The following is an 18,418-nucleotide window of genomic DNA, read 5'->3' on the forward strand; positions in this document are numbered from 1 at the left end:
GCTGTCTCCGTAGGTTTGTCGCCGATTCCACGGGGACAACATAATTCGCCAAGCCATTCCTCGTTCACGAACTCTATATCGCGCATTCCCTTTTCAATGAGTTATTGCGTGGTACTGCATCGAAGATTCATACGTAGTAGACGTGTGGGTGACCCTCGAACGGATGATCTCAGGGCGAGAATCTGAAGCAGCGAGAGTCTTCATATGAGGAGATTCCGTAGCGAGAGGTCAAGAGGTCTATGGGACCGTATTGACAGTGGGCGCCTCTTCCTTCCTTAGGCCTCCTATGCCACGCAGCCACCGCCGTCAGCAGTCACTCGGCAACACCCAGTAAAGTTCACCGAGATGACGGCGCACATTTGGTCCCGACTCCTCTTCCTGGTGTCGTCCATTGCTTCTGCGGCGGTGCTTCCAGAAGATCCTCACCCCAGGCAGCGCCAAGGACGAGGGAATACAAGGTGGGCACTGATTAATTTATAATAATCGATTTGCGAACACTTGGAAAAATAATTGAGTCATTTATCATCCAAGTAGACTTCCATTGAAAACTAAATAGTGTATTCATTACATCGTGCCGTGGAGATCTCTCCTTTGAGTTATTATTCAGCAGTTGCTAAGAGTAATTGGATGTAATGCAATGGCTTCCAGAGATATACCCTATGCAAATCATGAAATGAAAAATTAAAGTTTTACAATTTTAGTATGTATTTATTGCAGGTGATGACAGGTCCTATGACATTGTAAAGGCTTCCGCGACATAACCTCACAAGTAGCCATCTCGTTAAGAAGGTAAATAACTAAAAACAATAGATTCTCAATTTATATTCATTACGCAAATATAAAAGTATAAATCGAAACGAGATCAATACCTATGTTAGCAAGTTAATTTTATAACCTAAAAGCTTATTTATACACCCAAGCAATTATTTTCTAAGGAATCATTTACTTTTATTCTTTTTTTATATTTTAGGAATTAGCGATTCTTAACGCATATACGAGGATGGTCTGAAAAGTTTACGACCTAACAAAGATATACAAGACATTTTTTCTAAAATTTTCGAGGTTGGAATCTTGTCGGACCACCAATGTATTTTTCTCAATATATGTACATTACGGAATGCAATCGTATAAACGGGAGAATCCCAAATTTCGGATTTATGATTAACAGTTGGCATTAATTTGCCATTCTTAAATAGCAATACGAAATATATTTTTCCTTGTCGAACACATGTTTCTGATGACTAACTTGATCACTGCATGATTTTCAGCATTTTGTCGCAGGGCTCACGATTGTTAACGTAGATACATGCTGATCCTAATTTTTTTTATTTTTCAATTATTTCTAATGGCGATAATGTATAATAAGCACGGCACTAATTTTTTTTATTCCCTTTCGAATATAAAAGATAAACAATATTAAAAACCAATTCAAGCAAACATTTTAAAACAACCTCGATCTCGTTGATCAACTAGCCCTTGAGTCGGTGATCAGACCTTACTCGTGTATGTTTTGGTTATCATGTTATATTTGAAAATAATTATAATCAATCAGAAAATACACCAGAACTAATGATGGACAACTTAGTGTCCAAAGTGGAGAAGATATTCTTACTTAGTTCCGAGAGTTAAAATGATATTTATTTAAAATTTCAAAAGCGCCATAAAAATATTACCCTTAGGCCAAAGGGGAGGCCTGCATCCCTCGCCCGGATGCGGCTTCTCACGGCACCACCGCCCACGCATTCGACCGCCGTTCACCGATGACTGCAGATTCTCCGCGATCATCTCGAGGGACGCGTGGGACGAGAAAAAGATGAAGCTGTACACGATCCAGCCCACGCAGTACATTGTGGTGCGGGACGGCGGGAAGCGCTGCAAGACCAACGCGGAGTGCCTCGTCTCCCTGTCGGAGGAGATGCGCCAGGCGGACGACCCCGAGTGCCGGCTCGCGGACAACCTTTACATAGGGGGCAACGGCGAGGTGTACGAGGGCCGCGGGTGGGACGCCGCACCCTTCTGGCATCTGCACGGCATGCGGCGGAGAGCGGTCACGGTCAAGTTCCTAGGGTCCCACGAGACCGAGGGCCCCGGCAAGAAGGCCCTGTGTGTCTTATAGAGCACGGCTTTGACAGGGGTGTAGGGTGGGAGGCTGTCGGCCGACTACCGAGTCCTCTCCATGGGCCAGTTGTACAACGACAGCACTCTTGTGGGCGCCGCCCTTGGAAGAGTTTTCCGGGAGTCGAGCGTGTGAGCACATATATCTTTCCACCCCTCTAACGCCTGCGGTTGTGGGCATCCCTCCTAACGTCCCTGCAAGTCTCTCGCTGACAGAAAAATTAAATATTCCGCCGTAATATTTTTCACCGATGGTCGATTCATATGAGTATATTTTTAATAATAATATATATGATAACAATTTCTGAAAATAGCTCGTGATAAAAAAATTTTTATTTCTTTTTATCATGTTGATGAAGCAATTTACACTATTTCTATAATTGAGACCTTTTCCTCTATTATGTGCTATCACATGTTTGAATGTCGCAGTTTTAAATGTGTTATTAAATTACTTTCACAGAAGTCCATTTTGTATGCAAACGTATCTCCTCTTGGTTTAAGTTGTATTGACTTACTATAAGCATGCCTACGTACTTAATTGTTTTAAATTTTGTAACGATAATTTTGAGGAAAGACAATTCACGTTTGCAATCGTATTACATCAATATGGTAGTTGCAATCTGTCCTATGATGTTCTTAATAATAATTAAGGATATTTGGTATTAAAGAAGCTCAACTACATGATTATTTCTCAAATTTTTCTTGAATTATGACCTGTCTTAACTTATAAAATGTATTTTGCTCATCTTTTCATGAAAATGTCAGATGCAATTAATCGATACTAATTAATATCTCTCCTCGAGGCCGCCCAAGAGATATTTTTTCCTGAATGAGAACTTATGTATCGTGTTCATAGTCAGGGTAATTCGACCAGGTTAATATTTATTTTCAACTCAGATATCAGGGTGGGAAATGCTGGGAGAAATAATATCAGCCAAAACGGATAAATATAGGTTAGGACCGTTGAACATAAGGGTATTAGGTGTTATTGAAAAGCTGGAAAATGCAAGCATAGTGATGGCCTTGGTACATTTCAAGCACATTTCCTAGATGTCAGATAAATAAAACGTGCTGGACCATGTGCTTCAGGAGCGATGGATACGGTGGCATACTCAATTAAAATATAATCCACGATCAAGCTACTTCATTGAGGATAAAAACTGTGAAATTAACCCTTTGGTCATGGTAAAACCGTCTGTGCTATGAAGAGGTAAAGACGGAAAAACATGAAATCAGATAAAAACGGAAACTCAAGAGAAACTCATTACCAGAGAAAGATTCTGAAAAATCGATTCTGATTCTGAAAGTCGATGAAAAATCTGATTGAAAAAGAATACGGTTTTAGGAGAAAGATGGAATGATGAGGAGAAGATCTAGCGCGCAAGAGGAAGGAATTCGGATGAACTTGGATGACTGAGCAGATAAAAGATCTTATCGAAGAAAGTACAAAATATAAAGTTCGAGTAATGGTAGTAAAAAGGCTACAATAAATTGAGTAAGCATGTCAGTCGAGAAGCAAGGCAAAGAAAGAAAGGATTAAGCACGCCAAAAAGAAGTCGACGTGAAGAAGGGAAACACCGCTATAGTATGCTTACACCAGGGTAATATGCCAACGCTCTACCTCAAGTTTACCACGAAATTAACTAAAACTAAAAGGGGAGGGGGAGTTACACGATCAAGAAAATGGACGTTGCCAAAAGGGGGGGGGGGAAGTGAAGGGGAAGCTTAGCACAAACCGTTAAGCGAACGTTGGTGGAAACCTACACTCACAAACAACTACATCCATAAACATTCTTTTGACCATCCTAGCCACAAATTCGCGGTCTACCATTCTCTCATACACAGAATGTTAAATGCCCCTTTGGAAAACATGGCTTACAATAAATAATTGGAATACATTAAAAATATTGCCAAACGGAATGGTTTCCAAGAATCACTTATCGACAACATATTAAAGAAACACAAATTAAGAAAATTAATCTCTACGTCCACCATACACAAAAAAGACGCAGCAAAGAAATACATTAAATTACCCTTCTATCCTCAATTAACCAGAGGTATCGAAAAAATTTTAAAGACTGTTGACACGAAAATCTCTTACACCAACAACAGCAAACTAAAACAGCTCCTGGGAAACACCAAAGACAAAAAACCTACAACAGAGAAGTCTAGCATTTACCAAATCAGCTGTGGGACTTTTCCAAGCTTCTTACATAGTCCAAACACGCAGATCCATTCTTACTAGATATAAAGAATACTACTCCCACTAAAAACACAATAAACCTGACAAATCCAGTATGGCACAGCATTTAATTGAAACAGGAAACCACATGACAAAAGACAATCTAAACCTCCTAAAGCAAACAACGAATAATTTACTTGACGCTTATGAGAGCATTTTAATTTTCAAAGACAGAGACAATCTCCTAAACAGCGACACAGGACATATTTCATATTCCTCACTTTTCTCCCTGTTAAATTTAAAATAGCCCTTAGTTCATATTGAACCTACAGTCTCTTCAACGTTTGTGCTTCTCATCCCTTCACCTTTCTCTTTCCTAAACTGTCAATTATCCGTTTTTGAGGTATTCCCTTCATCCTCTGTAACGTTTTTCCCACATCCCTTTTTGCAACGGTCATTTTCTTGATCGTGTAACTCCCCTTCACTACATAACTTATTTTTTCAGACTCCTCAACTATCAGCTTTGTATATGGCTCCTGTCTCTTTCACCAAACCCCCCTCCCCCCACTTTTTACACTACATTTATATTTCGGATTGCCGTTACCCTTTCTCACTTCGATTTGTGTTGTCGTGACAATTACCCTTCAGTACGCTGAAGAGGGCTACTTTGAGGCCGAAATACGCGTATTCGTATTCACCTTTCTTATCCCTTTCCTTTTTACCTTTTACCCCTTCTTGACTTGTGGCGTTAGCCAACTAATTAAATTTCTACTTTGTTTAGAAAGGGAAACTGTTTACGGCTATTGGAGTTTTACATACATTCTATAAATTTACAGATTGAATTTTTGGTATGAATTGGAATGAGGTCTCTTAAGCGAGAGAATTTATAATTATCTCCATCGTACTATATTAGGAGAGATCATCGAAATAAGATAACGGTGCTAAACTATATCAATACCCGACATATTTAAGACATCCCGGGAGCAATAACGGATCTGAAGAATTGCAAATGACCGCGCCAGGAAAAATATTTTTTTTTTTAAATTCAAGGTAGTCCAGACTGTCACAATTGCTTTATCTGAACGTTATTTTAATGCTCTTCTCTATATTATCACCTCGCCTTGCATAAATGAAGAAGCAATTTGCCTTTAGCTACCGCAGGGCGGGTAGCTGTATTTAACATACCACCATTACGAGAAATATTTTGTATATTTTATGTAAACTAACATTTAAGGAAAACTTATTTTTAAGTGGCATGCCTAATGTAGAATCACCCCTTGCCACATACCATAGTGGTGTCATACAGGATACCGTATAAATGTAGATTAACTACCTGTGAAGAGTCGATTCAGATATAGAAAAACGAAGTTGAACTACTCATGTATAAAAGATGCAAATCAAAATAATATTGAAAGAAGATGAGGGTGAGTTGGACTTTTGTGAGTACCTACCGATGGAAAAAAAACCTGGTCGGTTCTTTGCAGTGTTGTACGGGAAGAGGCAGTATTTTATCTAGCGGGAGAGCCTAAAATGGTGGAGAGTCATAATACGTATTTGACTAAGCGAGCCCGTCCCACATCACGTTTATAATACGCATACGCGTCTCAACGGCGCCGCGGTAGACATTAGGTTAAAACTTTGGTCAATTGCCCTCAAGGGTTCCGGGATGAGAAGTCACTTTGTGGTCTGGCCTCTGTGTTAACAGTAAGGCGTATTCACTGTAATGCTGCACATAATTAGTGCTACGTGAAATTACTGCAATGCATTCTTCTCCTATGCAATATATTTCCAATCTTCCAGATTAGGACAACTGCAATTTTAATTGAGGAGCAAAAATTATAATACCAATGCATTTATCTAAAATTTCATTGTACAGCATAAATTTCTCTGCAAGATTTGTCAAGGGAAAATTGCATGCCTTAAACTAATTTCAATAAGTCTGTGGCATGTGCCCCACCATCCTATTTATCTTGTATTACGATACCCCTTATACCCCTTTCGTTTAGTCTGAGGATTCCTGAAAGCAAATGATCGAATGGAATCAGTGCTTCTACGGAAATTCAGTTAGTCTTCAAAACCAGCCCATAAATATATTATCCGCTGGTTGGTAGCAGAAAATACTTTTTAATCCAGAATTCAATTAGATGTGCATTCGAATAAAATTTAAGTATTAAATATGAGTGCTTTTTAAAAAACAAAGTTTAAAAATCCAGAGTTGAATGAACTAGTACACTTAAGTGGAGTAATATTAATTAATACTAGACTCTCTGGAAAAAATGCGGTATATATTTTTTTAAATTTTAAATAAACTTATTTGGCGCTGATTTATTGTTTGCTATAAGAGAATGTCTAAAAGTAATTCATAGCCTTCAAAATTACTGCAGAGGTTGACCGGTTTGGTTGTTTAATCGATTTTAATCAGCGAAAACTTAACAGCTTACAACTTGTTACTATGCTATACAATTATTGCAAAGGGGTAAACTATCAATATATAACAATTCGTATGCATTAAAAACAACCCCTTTCGGAAATTGAGTCATGAGCCTTGCCTCTTAATCGTCTTTTACCAACACTTCGTCAACACATACTGTATATGTATATCAAATATATGAAGGCAAATAGAAGTAAATAACTAATTCAATTATTCTTTTTTCTTGCGATAAGTTTATCTCAATATGTCTTTTAAAAAATCGCCATCGCTTAGTAAAATTTCCAGGTTTGACGATGAGTTGACTAATATGTTACTTATAATCACGATTTACATTTTTCTAAAGAAAATCCATCTTCGTCAGTGAAAATATTTCTTATAACGTCACTGGGGTTGTGCTGTACTTTTCACAGATTTTAACTTCTAAATGAATTGGGTAAACTTACCTTACTTTACCAACTTGTCGTGAGTCTCTATTTCGTGAATATCCACTTCACGGGAGAAATATTTTGGTCTTGTTATCACAGGAATAGTTTTCTATTCAAACTATATCAAGGAGTGAGGCCAAATGGAAATAAAATGGAATCCCAGCTATGCAATCCAGTTTCGGCCTCATTATACTGGGGTTTTTTTCCCGATGCCAACAGTTGCTTCAGTTCTCAATTCGAGGCCGTCTTTAAGGAGAGTGAAGCCCAAGATCAGAGTAATTTTTACGTCGAACTCAAGACTCGTGCGTCGATTGCCATTCGATTACAGCTTACCCTTACCTCCTCTAGGAATCTTTATAAATTTCGACACAGTACCCAAGGTACTTTCTATCACACCATTTTTTGAAAGTTTTAAAATCATCGTTTGCTCATAGAGACAAAATTATGATTATGGAACTTAAAATTCCGAGCATTCGACAATTGGAGAGTAAGGCGTATTTACGTACTCCAAGGGACAACTTGAGTGTATATAATGTAGCCAGGCAGTCAACGGAATTCCCCTGAGCAAGCACTTCAATGCTTGGCAATCCCTCAACTCATGAACCAAGTGAAAAATTAAAGGCTCAATGTAATATCATATGTTAATAAGGCGATGGAGTAAGAAATTAGATAACTAGGAATGAAAAAATGAATCGTTATTTTTAATTTCAAAGTCTCCACTTACTTTTCTAATGGGTAAAGATTTGTAACTCGTAAAAAAAGACAAAAACAGAAGATATATTGAAACGGTCACTCAATCTAAAATGGAGGACTCTTTTCACTAATTCCACATTACTTCTAAGTTACGTTCATATTCAAAACATTGAAGTACTGGAGGACATTTAAACATCTTTTTCCGACATTTATGATGTATTCTAAGGGAGATAGACTTCCCGTATTGTGAAAAAATCCATGGGTTTCAGCACCAAAAAGTTTTCTTCGGTTGATCGGACAACTCATAACGGTGTAAATAGAATTTTTTTCAAAACTTTGTGGACATAAATAATGAGCATACTTGCGCATATGAACTCATAAATTTATATTTTCGAACACAATTCTAATCAGACGATACATAAGAAAAATCTTAGCATGCGTTATATTATTAGTAGACGGCTACTTTAACTTCCACTTTTACAGATATATTTACAATGTTTAGCATAGTATTCGCTACAAAATTCCGGCCAGTAGAAAAGAAGTTACATTTGCAAATCTAAGATTTTTTCTCTTAAATTTTAAGCAAAATAATTTGTAGTACAAAGTATCACGTCCGCAAACACATATTACCAAAAGAAATTTTAAAATTCTAGAAGTACATCATATTTAATACATGCTACGGTAAGATAAATAATGATGAGTGTTTAAGTGATTTCATTTCATAGTTTATGTTTCAAAACAAAATTACAAACCTCATACTTTTATTTATTAAAAATTAAATTAAACCATGCATAACATCTGTTTTTAGAATATATTATTAAAAAACCTCTTTTTACAAGCTATTTCTAGGTAATGAAAAATTGATCTCGTGAAAACAAAGTGAATATACATATTAAAAAAATGAAAACCATAATTTCTGAAAGAGTGTGGTCGGCAACAACCGGCGTTTACATTGTGCTACAATATATTGACACATGAATTTACATAGAAAAAATGTAGTCAAAGCATAAGAACTAATATATGTAATAATACATGTAAATCCTTAACATGGCACATCATTACAATGCATTTCACGAGCGTAAAACGACCTTGAACCACAAGTAAAAATGACTGCATTGGAAACTGAGAGAAATGGTTAACACAAGGACTTTTTGGCCATTCTTCTGATAATATCGAGAACAATAAAAAAAATGTAAGAAAAAAAGTATGCTCTGGCCACATAGCTATCGTTTTGTTCTGATGTAGTAATTTTTAATTTCTCCGCAGGGGAGTCTACGGTGTCATTATGATGGCAACATGGGAAATAACTCCGGACAAAGGCCTGCCTCTAATCCCACAAAACGGGTGGGGAGCGAAGAAACCAACAAAACCGCTGCCCACAATTGAATTCAGAGCAGCATACATCATCATTTTCGAAGGCGGAGAGCGCTGTTTTACCCCGGAAGACTGCAAGTCCCGTGTCGGGGCAGAACAAGAACTACAGCTGCCAATCTACGAGGGGATGACGGTTACGTATACGAGGGAAGGAAGTTCAAAATAAAGCCATCGAGGGACATAGACTAGTTGTCACAGAAATTTTATGAATGCGTGACTGTAAAGTTCTTCGGAAACTTCCAGTCCGATCGCCCCTCCGAAAAAGCTATCGGCGCCTTCGAACTCCTCGCAAATAGTGGCTTCTGGGCAACCGATGACTATAAACTATACTCCTTGCGCGTTATATACAACAACAGCCAATTCCTTGGCGATGGATTTTACGAAATTGCAAGGAAATGGAATGGATGGGCGTCCGAGCTGGACGATCGTTTCGCGGGAGAATCGCCAAAAGAAGAACATTTAGCGGACTGGTTAAACGTAGCGATTGGGAAGCCAGCGAACCCACGAAAGATAGCCGAAGCATCAGTCATCCCGTTCACTACGTCATCATTAAAGCATTAAGCATTCCGAAAGTGGTATTTGTCTCAATTCAAAGGAATGTACAACCCTTTAATACAGGAAAACGAACGGGAGAGTTAAGGATACCTTAGGGTAGATAGACCTTAGAGATGAGGGACCTCAAGGATAACTTTTACGAATCGGATAATGGTAAGGTTTACGAAGGGAGAGGGTGGAATAATGAACCGCACTTCCAAACAAAATATTTCAATAAATCCTTGATCACGATAAACTTCCTTGGAAGTCACAAAGAGCGTGGAGCATCGATAGCGTCGCTTGCCGTTTTCGTAAATTTCATCAGAATCGGTGTGGAACTTGGCAAAATAGCGCCAAACTATCAACTCTACTCCTCCCGTAACGTATATGATGAACCAGATATGTTAGGAGATGGCTTGAACGATTTCTTTGTGAACACCAAACAATGGTCGAAAAAAACACACACTGACGGAAAACGAACGATGGGACTCCTATCGCTCTCTTTAAAAAAATGTTATGACTCCATTTTTATGCATTGTAGTATGGATTAAGAAAATTAAAAAATATAAATCACCGATTCTTTTGAGACTTCTAAGAATTACAAGATAAAAAATTGATTTTTTTCGTATTTTATGATGAAAATAATTAAATTACTAAATATATTGGTCGTTCTCACTTTCTTTGCCTATTTAAGGTGCTGTTTCTATGCACAAGGACGGTTCAGCTTAAAGAAAGGCAATCCGTGGAGGAATCGAAGGGAATATCAAGGTGGCGTCGTAAAAATGGAGCGAAAAAACGTATTTCAAACAATATTCTTGTTTTAAAGTTTTTTTCATGATCATTAACCTGGTTTCTTAATTCGGGGATTTGTTTAAAGCAGCTCACCGTTGCACTAGCTGCGAATAGTTTTGTCCCCTGCAAATCTCTCCATTTCCTCGTTGCTCCTTGCACCGACCATTACTATTATGCCTCAGGATATCTCCAATCAGTTTCCCTCGACTTCTTGCAACTGTCCTCCATAGGCTCCTGCCCACTCTGCCTATTCCACTATTTTCAACATTATTTTGTGGCGCTACATTTTCATAGCCGTCAGCATATTTTCCCTCCTGCTCATTTCGTCCAAGTCTCAGATCCATAGATAAAGAAACTCCCCGCATAACTTTACTCGATTGCGTTCTACGTGCATGCTTGCGCTGCTTGCCGCTGGTAACAGTTCGCCATAATGTTGTCTGCCGATGGCATTTAAACTTATATCACTACGTTACAAGTTTAATATACTTGTATATGTATTTCGGTATACAGTGCAAGTAACTATATATGTATTTCGTTGCTAAATCCACCATAATGATCCTCTCATTGTACTGTAAGAAGTGCTTAATTCTCATTATATAATCCTTTCGCAATTTTATGCCCGCGTCCTCATATCCATTCATGTAGTCTACAAGGTGTGATCAAAAAAAGACCGGACTGATTTTATTCCGCGCAAACCGTTCAACGGATTGATACGAGACACAGTGCGCTATCTTGGGACACATCTGGCGACTAAAACGAGAGGTGTTGCGTTTGTTTACGTCGAGTCGTTACTTAGCAGCAGCGGTACGTGTCGTAACCTGTTCTTCGCCGCGTGCAACGACAGCAATGAAGGAACTAGAGGAAGGAGCGTGTGTGCATGAAATTTTGTTTCAAACTTGGCGAAAGTGCTGAGGAGATATTTGAAATGATTCAGCAAGCCTTTGTTAATGAAGCTTTGAGTCGAAGCCAGTGTTTTGAGTGCTACATTCGTTTTAAATCGGTCAGAACCTCGAGAGATGAAGATTGGAACCATGTCAATTTGGTGAACGATATGGTGCGGGCAAATCGCCGTTAACTGTTAGGGAGATTGCCAAGGAAGTGAACATTAGTTTTGGATCCTGTCAGATAATTTTGACAGACGTTTTGGGTATGACGCTGGTCGCATCAAAATTCGTCCCGCGGGTGCTGACTGATGAACAGAGACAAAAACGTGTGGACATTTGTCAGGAACTCCTGGACCGAGCCAATACCGACCCAGAGTTTCTTAAGACCTTCGTTTTGTTTCCAAAGTTAAAATCAACCTTTAAAGGGCGCCGATTCGAATCTGTGGCGGACATTAAAACTAATTGTACGGCGGACCTGAGGTGGATCCCGAAGACGGCTTACCAGGCAGGGTTCGATAGCTGGAAGAAACGTTGGCAAAGGTGTGTCATCACCCAAGGCATGTGGTTTGAGGGCGACAAGTTCGATTAAGATTATCCGTCGAAATAAACAAGTTATAAAATCAGTGTTGTCTTTTTTTGACCACACCTTGTATGTGATTGATCCTGTAGCTGCCGATCCGAAATCTCCTTCTTCTGGTTATTTCATATCATCCGCACCAAAGATTTATAACCCCATTTTACGTACCTCTGACTTTAAATTCTCTAACCTCCCGGACTAATCGGATATTCCAATTTCCGTTCCGAAATAATTGACACATTTAGCTGATGTACTCTAACTAGTAGTCACCGCCCGGAGATCCGAAGGGGGAACTGGTTTACCTCCGGTTATATTTTACTCGAGAGGATTGCTTCACTCGAATTATTTAATTTAATAAAGAAAAAGAGATAATTTGTAAGCTGTGCTGTTCCTCGGAATGGTAGTGAGGAGGTTTTTCCTGGTTTTCCACATCGCAATCCTGCATTTGCAAGGGATGTCTGCTCCCCTATCTCTGATTACTGGCGGCCTATTGCGTGCTGGTACCTACTCGACAAGTCGTACAGAGACTTTCGTAAAAAAATTAGAATTGTGCTCTTGTACATTCTCCGAGTACCGTCGCCAATTGTCTACGATTGCTTATTTACTGAGTACATCCAGTTAATTCACATTTACTTATATCCATTTTGAAAACCTCGACCTGCCATCCGCAGACCCGTGGACTAATTAGATTGCTTATAGCTGAGCTACGAATATCTTTAAATCTTATTTTGAATTTACTAAATTGGATATAAAACCAAGGTATATTCCTTATTGAAGTATATATTATAAGATTTATTAAAGTAAAAATTCAACTCGAACAAAATAACAACATGCTTCACCTTGGAGCTTTATGATTATACAACGAAAGGAGTAATATTTCCCATCACAGTTAATATAAGTAATGCATAATTATATTTACAAGTACAGATACCTCTCAAATAATTCAAAGTAAGGGTTTCCTTGGTTTTGTGTATCTGGCCTAAAACTTCAATACAAGCTTTTCCTTAGCGATATTTGGGGTGTCCTTTTTTTTACAATTATTCAGGTTGTATTTCAATGGCTCTGACCGCATGAACTGGAAAAAATGGCAGTAGTATTTGCTCGGGAAAAAATATAAAAATATACAGGAATGAAACAAGTTTGGACATTTTAAATGAAGAATTCCAAAAATATGAAGGACCCACTTTGCGTACCATAGTTATTCGACACCAAGACTAAGATCATTTCCATGACAGGTGTCGACCGAGCGTCACCATTTAGCCGCGTGACCACATCTGCTTCAGCGCACTTCTTTCTCACCGACCGCTATTCACCGATGACCGCTGATTCTCCGCGATCATCTTAAAGGACGCGTGGGACGAGAAGTAGAAGGTGAAGCTGTACACGATCCAGCCCATGCCGCACATCGTGGTGCGGGACGGCGGGAAGCGCTGCAAGACCCAAGCGGAGTGCCTCGTCTCCCTGTCGGAGGAGATGCGCCAGACGGACGACCCCGAGTGCCGGCTCGCGGACAACTTTTACATCGGGGGCAACGGCGAGGTGTATGAGGGCCGCGGGTGGGACGCGGCCCCCTTCTGGCACCTGCACGGCATGCGGCGGAGAGCTGCTTTGCGGCTGTGAGACCTGACCGTTGAGGCGAGAGTATGAGCGTGTTTAGGAGGCTTTTGAGACGTGAATGTGGCGGAGAGTGAAGAAGATATTATTGGTAGAGAGGACAAAATTGCGCAAAGGTTTTGAAGAGGGTGGGCAAAGAGAGGAAGTTACGGAGGGAAATCGGAAAAGGCAGGGAAAGTGGACGGCGGAAATATTGAGAGGTTGTGGAATGTGGAAGACCGCAAGAGATTGGAGGACGTTGGGCAAGTGGGCAAGAGGATGGAAGGGGGTAGGCATCCTGGACATGATGAAAGGCAGTCAGAAATTACGAAGAAATGAATGAAAAGAAAAGATGTAAGGCAAAGAGAAAGGAAGGGATCAAGTTGGCAAGAAATAAATATTCGTTAGTGTCAGCCCAACTTTAAATAAGTAGAATTCATTCTATTGTTTCAGGCTTCACTTCGTGGAAGTATTTAATATCCATTACTAAAAAGAAAGAAAGACTCGTACTTTTCCACAGATTTAAATCTGTGGAAAAGTACGAGTCTTTCTTTCTTTTTAGTAATGGAAAGTAGAATTCAGTAAATAACAGAATCTATTCCTGAGAAATAAATATAGTTGCGTGCTGAGGCTTTATTTGGAAAAATAACCATGGAATTATTCACTAGGGAACTTGCCGGATAAATGGGCAAATAAAACAATTTCTGGCGGTTCTTGGTGGAAAATCTTTGTATTGAAATTGAAATTAAACCACTTGGCTTTTCCACATAGAATTCTAGTCTACTTTACAAAAGGCGCCAAAGGGTCCGCAGCTTGACTTCCCATCCGACGGACGGCGTACTCACTCAAAGTGCCCTCCACAAAGCACCTCAAATAGGGATCGAGATACCACTGAAAAACATTCTACATCGCCGGAATTTGAACCTGGCGTTGAATATTTTTCAGTGGCCCGGCGGCCCTCTTGGTGAGAAGCCAGTACGATAGCCACCGCACCAACTCGATCCCCTTTTCCTTATGCCCCTACTAATTTGTCCATACTGGTCAAATACACTTCCGATAAAGGTAAACTGTTCCACCTGCTTTAGTTTATGAATTCTAATATCCTGAGTTAAAAAAATTCAAAAATATATTTGCGCAATTCACCTCCTTCTTGGCGTATACAGGTACTATGGTTTTACCATATAAAAGTACTTTTACCATATATTTCTTAACATTATCTCTCAAAATACCCTAAATTATAATGGGCTTTGCTCATTAATTTCTGTTTCATCACGTTCCGAATTTTTCAAATGTGCACTTCCATGCCAAATCACCATTACGGTTCAAAATATCTCGCAGCAGAGGTTACTCTGAATGGTACTAGTACTATTTTCCTTGAGTCACAATATTGCTCGAAACCAGTAATATTATTTTCAGTTTGAGATTTTTATGAAAAATGATAATAAGGCAAGAAAATAAAACTTCTTGCATTGCGTGCGATTAACTCAAAACCAATGCGTTCATTTGTTTCATATAGTAAATATGTATTGTCGTCCGAGGTCATTTATTTCCCTAATCACATGGCGGGACACCCTCATTCTTGTCCTTTTGTGTACCCTTCGGCAAACGTCTTTTTAAGGAGTTCTGTACCCTTCGGCTTCTCTCTCCCTCCACGCCGTTCTCCTACCCTCGTCCCTACGGGTGCGAAATTATCCCTCTCTCCCCCCCTTATGATCTGTTCTCGTTAGTGTCCGATTGTGCTCTGTCGGAGCTGTTGCTGGGCTAACCGCTCGGGAACACTTTTCTTTCAGTTTTACTAAAAATATGTACATGTGTTTTTTTTAGTACAATTAGAGATAATAATTGTTATAAGAAATAAATATATTATTCTATGATAACACTTCAGTTTACAGAGCCATACAAGATTTTTTTTCCTTTGATCGTACACGAGGCAAAATAGTACACGTTAACTTAAAATAGCAATTACATACAATTTTATTTACACAATAAACGAGCAATACAATTACTAGTTTTATCAAGCTTTTAATTTACCAACTTCAAATGTCACTAAAATTATCAAATTTCATTGCACCATTTTAAATAATTGGTCGTTGTTATGCTTAAGGCAAAATAGCACAATCTCACGCATCTTGGTTTTCTTACAAGTCATACTGTGCCAAATTTCATGTCTGGGTTTTTCATACTGTAGGCACTCCTCTATTCTATGCTTAGCGGTGTCTTCTGTTAGGCAGGTACTACATAGATTAGTCCTTGGTTTTCCTATTCTATTGAGGTAGTGTCCAAAATTTCCATGCCCTGATAGGAGTTGCGTCGCTTTCTTAGTTAGCTTGAATTTTATATTTAGCCTTTCAATGACGTCTGGGAATATTTCTTTAGTGTGAATACCCTTATCGGAATTCAGCCAGTCTTTATTCCACTGATGAATTGTTTGTTCCCTGAGTATTTCTTTTAATTGTTTTTTGCTTAGGGCTTGATTGTGTTCGATTACGGAGTTGAAGTATTTTGTGCCTTGGCCCGATTTGACTTCGGTTATGCTAATTCTCTCCATAACCTCGTATTTTAGAGGTGGTTGTCCGGTAATTAAACATAGTGCGTCCGTGCTGATTGTCGAGTAACCTTTGCTAATTGCTAAGAGGCAGGGTCTTTGTGCTTCTCTAAGTTTTCTTTCGATTCTGCTGTAGTTAACCTTATGACCCCAAATGGAGCAGCCGTAGGTAACAATGGGTATTGCTACAGCTTTGTATATCAATTGAAGGGAGTCCGTTCCAAAATTAGTTTTGCAATACCTACGGGCAGCTTGAAAAACTTTTTTGGTTTTGCTGGCTATGAAATTAATGTGGGCCTGATAAGTTAATTTTTCGTCTAAAACGATGCCCAAATACTTAAAAGATGGTGTGCGTCGGATATTGCAATTGTAGATTTTGACAGTGGGGTTCCTAGACATTTTATTTCCGAAGACCATGTATATTGTCTTGGTTGTTGAAATTACCAATTTATTAGCTATTGCCCATTGTTCTATTTGTCCAATACAACTTTTTGTCAGCTGCTCCATTTTAGCTCTTGAGTTAGCTTCAATAGACAGAGCCATATCATCAGCAAAAGCTATTAATCTACATCCTATGGGGAATTCTTTGTGTGGCATGGAAATATTTATGAGCAAATTTTGTGGCAACGTAGTAGTATAGAAAATATGGTAAGGATCTTAATTGCAATGATACTTGCCATATGGTATTAGGAACAGCGTACCATTTTGCATATTTACTCCCTTTTTTGAAGAGTAACGAAAAAAATAATTACTCCGTCAAGACACAAACTAAAGAAATGTCATAAAAGTAAAATTTATTCACTGATTCTCTCTGATGAGAAATTATAGAACTATTATCCTATTTTGACCCGACGCATTGATATACTTGAATGTAATGATTGTACCTTGTTTCTTAAAGGTATTGCAAAACAAATTTATATTTCTTACTAGATAATTTACAAATATGATATCATGGTATGAAATGATTATTAAATAACATATATTTTTATTCTTTTTACAATAACTTTGGAATTATAAACCTGTTTAAAAATGTGTAATAATTATTGTTTTAAGCCAAATCAAAAAAACGAGAAAAAATAGTATACTCCTTACAAGTTTCCAATTACCATGGGATGAATACCCTTTCGTCAGTCGTGTATTTTCCCAGCCAATAAAAATATAGCAACAATCACAGTATTTTCCCCCTTTTTTAAATGAGCACTGTCATTTTTTCACTGATTACTAAGCAATGCCTAAGATATATTATTACTTAAAGATATATTATTACTTAGAGATATTATTAATTGGAGAAAATGTCCGATAATCGACTTTAATAAAGATGAAATATGATTTTGTGCCTTCCGAGAAATTAGTTGTGAATGCTAAAATTCCAATAATTAGGGGATAAGAAACATCGTTTAGAATATCATGTTTTTCGATTAATCAAAACGCTACTTATGCTCTTATCACAGCGGCAGTAAGAGGCTATAAAGACGTTTAATTTTCTTTCGAAGAAAGAAGACGTCATGGGTCATCACAGCTCAAGTACATTACGCAATACTGCATAAAAGGAAAGTTAGAAAGATGAGTCGAGTGCGGAGGACAGGAGATGCATTACATAGCAATTTTGATAAATAGTGTGAGTTTGTAACACATCTCGCCAGGGAAAGGAATTTAGACGGAGAACTGAAACTCAAAATACTCGTGCGTGTATGCATTAAAATGAAACTTTAAAACTTACTCAATGTAAGTTTCCTGCAGACTGAAAAAAGTGATTCCATGTTGCCATTTTCCATACTTGGTTTTGCTGGAACGAAGGACCCTGGAGACGGTTTTACAAAAAACTTGTAATTTATTGTACCGTACCAGTAGAGCCAACTCAAGTACGGATCAATTTTACTAGCTAGAAGTTCGTAAACGAAATAATTGTTTTTCGTCTGTTTTCTTAAGCTTCTGATCAAAGTACACCATCTATTTATAATAAAGTGTCTCAACGATAATTCCCTCCCTATGATACCAATTATCCTCGGTCATAAATAATACTAACATTATCTTTTTCCAGCTTTTTTCACCATCCCATTCAAAAAATGTTAAGTTGTCAAAATATAGACTTTTTTGCATCGCTATCCCATTTAGTTTCGGCCTTAGTAAAGATGTTAATATTCCCAATGGGTAAGGACATTACAAATAATTATCATAAAGAGTTCATCATTCTTAAGTAGGCGGCATATTTTATAAAGCGTTATCTCTCATTTTAGTCTAACAAAATTAAGTATAAATATTAGCGTGAAAAT

The 18,418-nt window shown here is 38.3% G+C and overlaps 1 long non-coding RNA gene across 1 annotated transcript; it reads left to right on the forward strand.

The window, feature by feature from the left end:
* The first annotated feature begins 722 nt into the window (after positions 1–722).
* LOC139696786 (uncharacterized) lies at positions 723–10,322 on the forward strand. The gene is made up of 3 exons (XR_011702659.1): positions 723–789; positions 1,680–2,247; positions 9,113–10,322. It is a non-coding gene; the product is annotated as an uncharacterized lncRNA (long non-coding RNA).
* Positions 10,323–18,418: the final 8,096 nt, after the last annotated feature.

Source organism: Hetaerina americana, unplaced genomic scaffold (assembly GCF_022747635.1).
Source record: "Hetaerina americana unplaced genomic scaffold, ioHetAmer1.1.p SCAF_7, whole genome shotgun sequence".
NCBI lineage: Eukaryota > Metazoa > Arthropoda > Insecta > Odonata > Calopterygidae > Hetaerina > Hetaerina americana.